A 9,429-nucleotide genomic window follows, 5' to 3' on the forward strand; every position below is an offset into this window, starting at 1 on the left:
ATTAGAACGTCTTGTAACATCAGATTTATTAATAATCACTATTGTATTAAATCGATGTGTGTGTGCTTTTTTAAGGACCCGAGCCACTCTTTGAAAACCGTAGCTACGGGCCTGATTTTCATTTTCCGAAATTGATTTAATTTTTTAAAAAATCTAAAATTTAGCACTGTCGCAATGATTTTTTTTTTCTCAGAATTAATTAAAAATAAATTAGCAGTATTTACAGTGTTATAATTGTTTATATGTTGTTTATATATATTTGCTTTTTAAATGTACTCAAAGAACAACTTTATAATATATGTTTGTATAAATTATAACATAAATCTTAATTTATCAAATAAATCAAAGCACGATTGAGAGGAAAGGGAGGGGGGGGGGTTGTGCCTGTGACAGCACTAACTATAATGAGCTTGTGTGTTATCTCTAGAAAGAAAGAGGACAAAATGCAAATCATTTCGTTCATTTTATCAATCTTCACATCATGTAAAAAAAATACATAAGAGTATGTGCAGACGTACGATCAATTTTTTCCAATTGAATTATCAAAGAAAATATACAACTTTCTCTTTGAATTTTCTATAGTTTGAGGTCATTTTTAATAATGCATGACATCACATCAGACGAAAATATATGATGCATATATTTCTGCGTATGTTCTCCAAGCTAAGAACATGATTAAAGATTTCGTTATCATAGTTTGAATAGTGCAAGTATTATCAAATATAGTGACTGTCCTTTGAAGCAACATTCATGAGATTTATTATTTAGGGAAGAGCCTGCAAGGATACTGTAACTATTTGAATTATTTTATTTAAATCAGACATCAATTCAATGCAATACGTTATATTAAGGATAAAATTCATTTTCTCCTTGTATGTCCTCATCGTAATGTACAAAGACTTGAACACATAAATATTCGTAAAATTAAATGTAAAATTTTTCAGTCTTTAACTTATGATAATCAATTTTATTGGCTCATGACTAATGAAGACCCTGGCATCCTTAGATCACTTGCTAGTATAATGTACTTTTTTCCCAGTTTCTTGCCTTTGACTATGGTTTTATTATAACATATACAATACACTTATGTATATTGAGTATATCTCTTACATGCATTTTTATTAATTGCTCTCATTATCATGAATGTTCAAAAAATTTGATCCTCCTCCTCCTTTTGTTTGTAAATCTTTTTTGCTCTTTCAGGGGGCCAAATTGGACTGATAAAATCTTCTATCTTGTATACATTTTATGTAACATGTCGTTCAAATTTTGTTGAATTTTGCTCTTTGATTAAATCGAGTCGTCTAAGCGAAATCTTCATATATAGTATATTGCACTAATTTCTGCGATATCTAATTTAAGCGGCATAATGTTTACACATTATTTTAGTGCGACATTTAGAAATTCGCCTTGGATATATCATAGTGTATAAGTCGTCCAAAACATGTCAGAAAAGTATTATTCATCAGAGATTGTTGTCATAATTAAATCACCAAACCTTGAAGTAATTGTATTTGGCAACATTTTTATATCATCAAATCGTGTTCTAAAACAACAACACGGGGCGGTTATACGTTTCCGTAGAGTCCTGATATTTCTTTTAGATGAAGTTTGAATACAACCAATTGTAGTCCGTTTTAAACATCTTATAAATAATAACATTAATAACAAATGTAATTAGACAAATTAGTGACGGCATTGTTACAACGCGAAATGTAATAACAACGCGAAATGTAATAAACCTGGATTATTACATTTTGCGTTATTACATTTTGCCTCGAAATCAACGCAAAATGTAATAACGCAAAATGTAACAACACACATCTGAAGATTATTACATTTCGCGTTATTACATTTTGCGTCGAGATCAACGCAAAATGTAATAACGCAAAATGTAATAACACGATTTTTGGATTATTACATTTTGCGTTATTACTTATTGGGTCAAGATAAAGCAAAAGGCAAGAAGGCAAAATGTAATAACCCTTTCTTTCGTCAGCCAGATTGAGTACAATTTTCAATAGTGTAGTGGTCGAAAAACTACAATAAAGAAAATAAAACAAAAGGAAAAAATAGATATATGCAATTTCTGACAATTAAGAGATTGTATAATATATTGACTGAATTAGCTACATGAATAAAATTCAATTTAATAAATGCATTTAAAGTATAGGTGTTAAATTAGAAACATGCATGTGTGGGCAGGGTTGTTGGGGGGTAATTTGACCAGTATGCTTCTGCTTTTTTCAATAGAGAAATGCAATGAATTAAAAAAATACTAATTTGTACTGGCAGATGTAAAATAATATAGACCGGGAAGGGGTTTATTAACAATAATGATACCATACTGTTCCATGCAAATCACCAGCATTGCAGACAAGCAAAAACAAAATTCTCTTTTTCCATCCAATGATAAAATGGATTGTCTCTGCGTGTCCACAGTAATACAGTTATAAACATACAAAGTAAACACCCCACTCTATTCCTGTCCATCCCTCCTCCCCTCGCTTGAAACACACATACACTTCTAATTTGTTAACCAATGTATGCATGCCGAACATGCATATCAAGAGCTTTTATTGAAACTATGGTCACTCTTTGGTAGTTGAATATGTGTTATTGGTTATAAATTTAATCAAAAATCAAACTATCAAAAATAATATTATCCCAATCAAAGTTAAATTAATTCTGTATAATTAAGCACAGTGTATCCAATATAACAAAATCAGAGTAAGTAAAACGATACATTTAGATGTATTTATGTCCGTAAAAGCCCTAGCTTTGATCTCATTGTTTTACTTCTAAATATTTTTTATAGTGTGTTTCCAATTTTGGTTACATGTATATATTTGAATCAATTTTTTTTAATCTTTATTGTTATAAGACAATAAGACTAAGACAAGAAAAAAAAAATAATCTTAATTTGTTTTTTTTATTTTTATTATTTTTTTTTTTTTACATATTTTTATATATGTATTACATATTGTTTTATAACATTTTGCGTTGTCTTAAGTGCAAAAATAAAATAACGCAAAATGTAACAACGAAAAAGCACCTTCATACATTTTGCGTTGATCTCGACGCAAAATGTAATAACGCAAAATGTAATAATCTAAAAATCGTGTTTTTACATTTTGCGTTATTACATTTTGCGTTGATCTCGACGCGAAATGTAATAACGCAAAATATAATAATCCGGGTTTATTACATTTCGCGTTGTTATTACATTTTGCGTTGTAACACGGCATTATAAATTTAACAAGCCTCGCAGCTAGGTTAAGGCCGCCCATAGGAAATATGCCTTAAAATATTCCGAAAAAAAACAATATAACACTGCATGAAAAGTCGCGTTTAATATAATTTAATAAATTCGTTTACTCCAGTAAATTTCTTGTATTGAATTTAATTCATGTATAACGGTACATTTTACATGAGATATATTGTGATATAATTAAATACAGTTTTCGAATAAGTATAATCATATTTAATGCAAAATACGTCGAGAATAATATAGTTTAATTGAGATAATTATACGTCCCGTTTAAGAATATCGACATGTAAAAGTAAATATGCTTATACTTAAAGTTTAAGTACATTTTTGGTATTTTGAATATGTCATAAATAATTCTTTATACCTAATGTAAACTTATGTTGAAACATTTTTGAAAAAAAAATATTTAGGCACCCTATTCATTTTAATTTATTTATTTCTCATTTTTATTTATTTAACCCTTATGTAGATTTTTCAAAACTGTGGAATATAACTTAGTTTTTTCTCTATCGACTGCCACTGTAGTACAATTACATCGGGATCGAAGTCGGGCTCGAAAAGCAATTTATTTAAAAACAACACACCGCGCCGAAATTCAATTTTTTGGAGAGTTCCACGCAGCCATGTTGAATTTGATAATGATGTTGTACGGGAGGAAGGGGCGAAAGAGAGTTACTCGAAAAGGAGAAGCATGATAAACTTTGGATGGAATTTATGTTTTAACAGAAGATGAAGACATTTACGACCCTGTTTAGCGGTAGGAACACTGTACAAAATTTTATCATGTGTCCTTGAATGAATAATTCCCTCTGCTACTGATAATGTTACTGTTCCTTAGTCTGGGCTGTACACATAAAATGCCTGGCAGTAAAAACGTTTGGGCAAGCCCTATTTACATTTTGTAATAATTATTTAACACTTTTAACCATCTTACTTAAAGATGGATTTTAGGATTGGTTTCAGAATTTTTGTCACTTAAGTGTTCCCCTGTTCAGCATTTACAGAGAGTGTTGTACAATGTAATAAATTATAAAGGGTATAATTAATTATTTATTTATTTCTTAATGCCTACTCAAGAATATATTGAGCACTTATTTTGATTATTTAAATAGTTGCAGTGTGGACTGTGCCTGAGACGATTCCCCATAACGCCGGCTATGTAGACAGCTTGTGAAAATGGTGAGAACCATACCGCTCAAATTTTCTATTATCACAAATAATATAAAATGTTTTATTAACTTGTATCTTTATGCATAAGAGTATAAAAAATATTGCAACAACTTGAAATGCTACATGTATATACCAAGTAGACAATACGAGGTTTATATTCTTATTTTCCTTATCCTAAAAATACAATAGCAATGGATTCTGAGCTATGCATAATTTTTTTACGTTAAATACGTAAGCATGAATTATTAAAAATAGCTATCACATTCTATGATGCACAATTATGCATGCATTATTTACAGGAATCCAAATGCTCACAAGAAATGACAAAAGCAGTATGAAGATTAACACAACGGTAAGATTTCTTAAATTTTCTGATAAGATCAATAAAATCACATGAATTGATTTATTTTAGCTCACCTGAGCCATTTTAAGACCCGAGCGAGTTTTCTGTTCTGTGTCTGGTATTCGTCGGTCATCTATAAACTTTTCAAATTTTTACATTCATGAGAATTATTCCTAGTTTGAATAAAAATCCCTGCAAGATACATCTTTTCTTTCAGAAATTGTGCCAGAAAAGTTTGAAGTAGCTATGGGAATGATCAACATTGAACTTGCTGAGGCTCTCTTCCTGAAAGTGACTTGACCAGATATTTGGCTACCCAGTATGAGGTACAAACTAATCATTTGTTGTACAACTTATTCTGTATGAGATTGCCACCATTTACTGGAAGTTTGCATTTGTTGTCCACTTAAAAAACTTGCTATCTACAGTGTAAGTTGTTAATATATTTTACTTTATGTTAAATCACTTGTTCATTATCCCAATAACTTGCATGTTAAATGCTGTAGATGCTAACCTTTGCATTTAAGTTTACACTTAAATTCCATGTGTTCCGAGTATGTACACCCATTTCATATCATGTTTTGTCGTCTCTAAATTTAATATAATACATATCATAATATGTACTAGATCACAAAGTTTGAGGATTTTATTATTGTATGAATGTTATATACTTGCTTTATATCATAAATACATCTGTTTGTATATTTTTTCTACGAGATGCCATACCTGCTTTTAATTTTTCATATTTTTTTTATCCATAGTATCTTTCTGCTACATTTAATAAAATATCGTGGAGGAACACGAAGAAAAGGGCTGCGCACCTCAACATATTCAAGGTCAAGCAGGTAAATACATTGGTAAATTGCTAAAAAAAATGGCAAAAAGTCACCAGTCCCCAATTTACATGTACTTCCACAAATTCTGCAGCTTGCTGCTGTGAAACTATATATATGTGTGTATAAATATGATAAATGCTGTAAATGCTATTCTTTGCATTTTCCTAAACTTTGTAAATCTTCAAATTTCATGTGCTCGGACTACGGTACCATTATGTATGTTTCATATCATATTTTGTCGTCTATAAATTTGATCTATACATATAATTATAATTTTTTTTTATGCAATTCACTTAACTAGATGACACAGAGAATTGTTTTCATTGCGTAAAATGTTATCTTCTTGCTGTAGTCATGTTAGTCATAAGTATACCCTGTTTGTATATTTTTTCTCCTTTTTTGTATATTCTTTCTATGGAGAGCCACACCTGTTATTAATTTTTCATATTTTGTTTATGACAGCTTTTTACCATATCCATAGTATCTTGCTGCTAAATGAAAGAATTAGTGTGGAGGAGCAGAGAAAAGGGCACCTCAACATGTTCAAGGTCAAGCAGGTAAAATGCTCCAAAAAAAAGATGGTGAAAAAAATCATTAGACCCAAATTTACACGCTTCGAAATCTGTAGCTCGCTGGCCTGAAAATATAGATAATTAACTGTCTTTATTACCCAGATTTGAAAAAATGGCATATCTTTTGTAGTCTTCCGTAAATATTTAATTAAGCAAAATTGAGCTGTGTTTCCTCTAGGTCAAATGATAATTTTAAAATCAACTCAGATTTTGTGTTTACTATTTAATATATGCAATTGCATAAATCCGGAAGCACACATATAATATGTATATATAGGCAAATGGGTATTTATTTTTATGTTTATTGTAGAAATTAGGAGCTAGGGGTGCTTCTCCAGAGCTGAAAACTTCTTGGCATGAAGAGAAGAAGAAGCAAGAAAAAGCAGTTTTAAATATTGATTACATCTTCATAGTACAAAAAATGATTCTAAAGATAATACTATCTATGAAATTAGAAAGCTGAAGTTGCGTTCTGATGAATGTGAGAATGTCTTTAAAGAACAGGACACCAAAAGTGCCATTCTCAAATCAAAGCACTCTAAAAGGCAGAGCATAAGAAGAACTAGGACAAATAAAGAATCTAAAAGAGTCAAACCTATGGATGTATTAATTGAACAGAGATGAGCTATTAGAGATGAAATATCTGAGTTGCTACTGTTTTGCACAAACTCAATGTTAGATAAGAAAAATATACCTAGTGTTGTATTTTTGACAGTGAAAGTTTTTTCTTATGCTTGATTACAGATTAAAACTGTTATGTATTTTATTGTTTAAACATTTATTGGTCTGCAATCACATACATTTTAATCTTGATTTATACATCACATATATGTACAAGTCTAACTTAAATAATAAGTGCATGGACATTATTGTGGAAAAAATAAGACAATCATGATCAAGGGTAGTCTGAAAGAGCTTTGATGGCAGTAAGTTGCAGATCTTGATACCCAAGTAAGAGAAAGGTGGCGTCTCTGACCGATCCTTTTGCTGTTGCTTGTGGGCGAGTGAGGCTTCTCTGCCAGTGGCTAAGTGAGTCATAGATGTAAAAAATAGAATAGGCAAATGAGGTAGAGACATTTCTGAGTAAAAAAGGGGTGAATTATGATTTTAATAAATATCACAATTGATATTGCAAGAGTAAATAAATGAGAATTGCAAGAGTAAAATATTAATTTGTTTCCTTCCATTTGAAGTAAGAGAGTTTATGAATTATGAGTTATGGAATTGTAATTAAGGTTTAAAAAAATGTTAAGTATACTTTTACATATGTTTATACAGGACTTTTTTATGTGCATGTTTCAGAGCTCATTTTTGATATTTTAAAGCAAAGTTGAAAATATCACTATTGAAATGTTTTGCATTCCAATGTAACGTTGATTTAATGAGGATATGTTATATTACAATCATCAAGCAATAAACCTACATGTAGCAGTTGGAACAGAAATGAGCTACATGTATTGTAAACAAATTTAAGCTGCTATTGGTTTGTGTAATTGTGATACTTTTTCCTTATTTTGAATTGACATAACCAATTGATATAAAGGATTTTTTTGGGTCTTGTATTTTTCACAGTCAACATTAAGTATTTTTCAAGTTGAACTTGGATAATTAGTGCATTGACATCTATTGTTGAAATACTTGGGAAACAATATAAGGGTGGTCTAAAAGAGCTTTGCTGGCAGTAAGTTGCAGATCTTGATACCCAAGCAAGAGAAAGGTGGTGTCTCTGACCGATCCTTTTGCTGTTGCTTGTGGGCGAGTGAGGCTTCTCTGTTAGTGGCTTAGTGTGTCTTATTAAAATGTACATGTAAAAAGAATGGACAACTTTTATTGGCAACTTTTTATTCTTTTTATGCAAAGTATGATATAATTTATTGTGGGAAATTGAAAAGCCATTTACAACCCATGCAGAAGTTTTAATAGGGGCAGTTTCAGTCAGATTTTGCAGTCTTTTGGAGTCCAGAATGACTACATTTTTTACCTGTTGTGTTTTAATTTATTGCGGATTTGAATTTTACATACAATACTATTCTTATATTATTTATAATTACTTCAGTATATTACTTACTACTAGTATGTAGAAATTTACTCCATTATAATTGAGCTACAATCATGATTGTAAATTTTTTAATTCTGTCTTTTAGGCTTAAATTTGAAATATTTTGTACTTTGTTAGAACTCATTGTTTGTACACTATTGAGATAACATTTAATAAAATTGAATGAGAAATGGATTTGTGTAAGATTGTAAAATACTTGCCAAAAACCCACAATTGTAAACCATACAAATTATTGATGGAATAAATGTAAAATAAAAATATTATGCAATAATATAATAATGTTAAATTTCATCAAATACAACCTTAAATCTTAATTATATGGGAAGGTTTAATCCGTACATTTTGATCACAGATACAAGAGATTTAATAATAGTTTATGAAAGAATAAAATTTGCACGTATTAGTAAGTTTACAATTCTCCGTATATAACTTTATTTTTGGAAGTATTATAAAGTAAAGTGTGAATTTTATAAAAAATAATGAGGTAAAGATCTACGTTAAATTTTATTAAACGAACAAATTTAATGTGGCCGTAAAACTTAATTTTATGGCCATGTTTAATAATAATTATACGTTTTGTATATTAGAGGTATAATAATTGTTTACGGCAGACTAAAATCCGTACGTATTAGTAAGTTTACAATTTTCCAAACTTTATTAAATTTGTTCTTTTAATTTTTCATTAAACTCGTATTAAATGCTAATTATTTTCTAACATTTACGATCCCACATAATGTTATAATATGCATTTAAACATTAAATAATCGCAGCATTTAAATCACATTTAAGGTAAAATTAAACCCGACTTTTCATGCAGTGTAATGTTGTTATTTTTTTTATTATTTTGAGTTTTAATTTTATTGGGAATTATACTAATTTATATGTATGTATGGGGTCTCGACCGAATTCGGCGAAAGCGACTTCACGTACATCAGCTGTTTGTCACGTGACATGTTTAAAATTAGAAAAATATGTACGGATACAAAGATCGTAAAAGTTCAACGATATACGGATAATTTTTCACTATGATATTGATTGTGTTTTCTTTAAGACAAATTTCTTAACCCGAAAGGTGCTGGGAGCAATGTCTCCATGCCCGGGAATTATATAAAATTTAGCCGACTTTTGATAAACAATGTGCATTTACACTATACGCATTGAAGAAATGTAAAACTACA

General features: G+C 29.8%; 1 long non-coding RNA gene across 2 annotated transcripts; it reads left to right on the forward strand.

Moving 5' to 3' along the window:
• The first annotated feature begins 3,796 nt into the window (after positions 1–3,796).
• LOC134253736 (uncharacterized) lies at positions 3,797–6,895 on the forward strand. Of its 2 annotated transcripts, XR_009989169.1 has the most exons (7): positions 3,797–4,028; positions 4,384–4,450; positions 4,741–4,793; positions 5,002–5,110; positions 5,546–5,629; positions 6,083–6,177; positions 6,503–6,894. It is a non-coding gene; the product is annotated as an uncharacterized LOC134253736 (long non-coding RNA). The 2 variants fall into 2 exon arrangements; XR_009989170.1 differs by lacking the exon at positions 5,546–5,629 and having other exon boundaries at positions 6,503–6,895.
• Positions 6,896–9,429: the final 2,534 nt, after the last annotated feature.

Source organism: Saccostrea cucullata, unplaced genomic scaffold (genome assembly GCF_032062105.1).
Source record: "Saccostrea cucullata isolate Sc308-1 unplaced genomic scaffold, CSIRO_AGI_Scuc_v1 ctg1430, whole genome shotgun sequence".
Classification (NCBI taxonomy): Eukaryota; Metazoa; Mollusca; class Bivalvia; order Ostreida; family Ostreidae; genus Saccostrea; species Saccostrea cuccullata.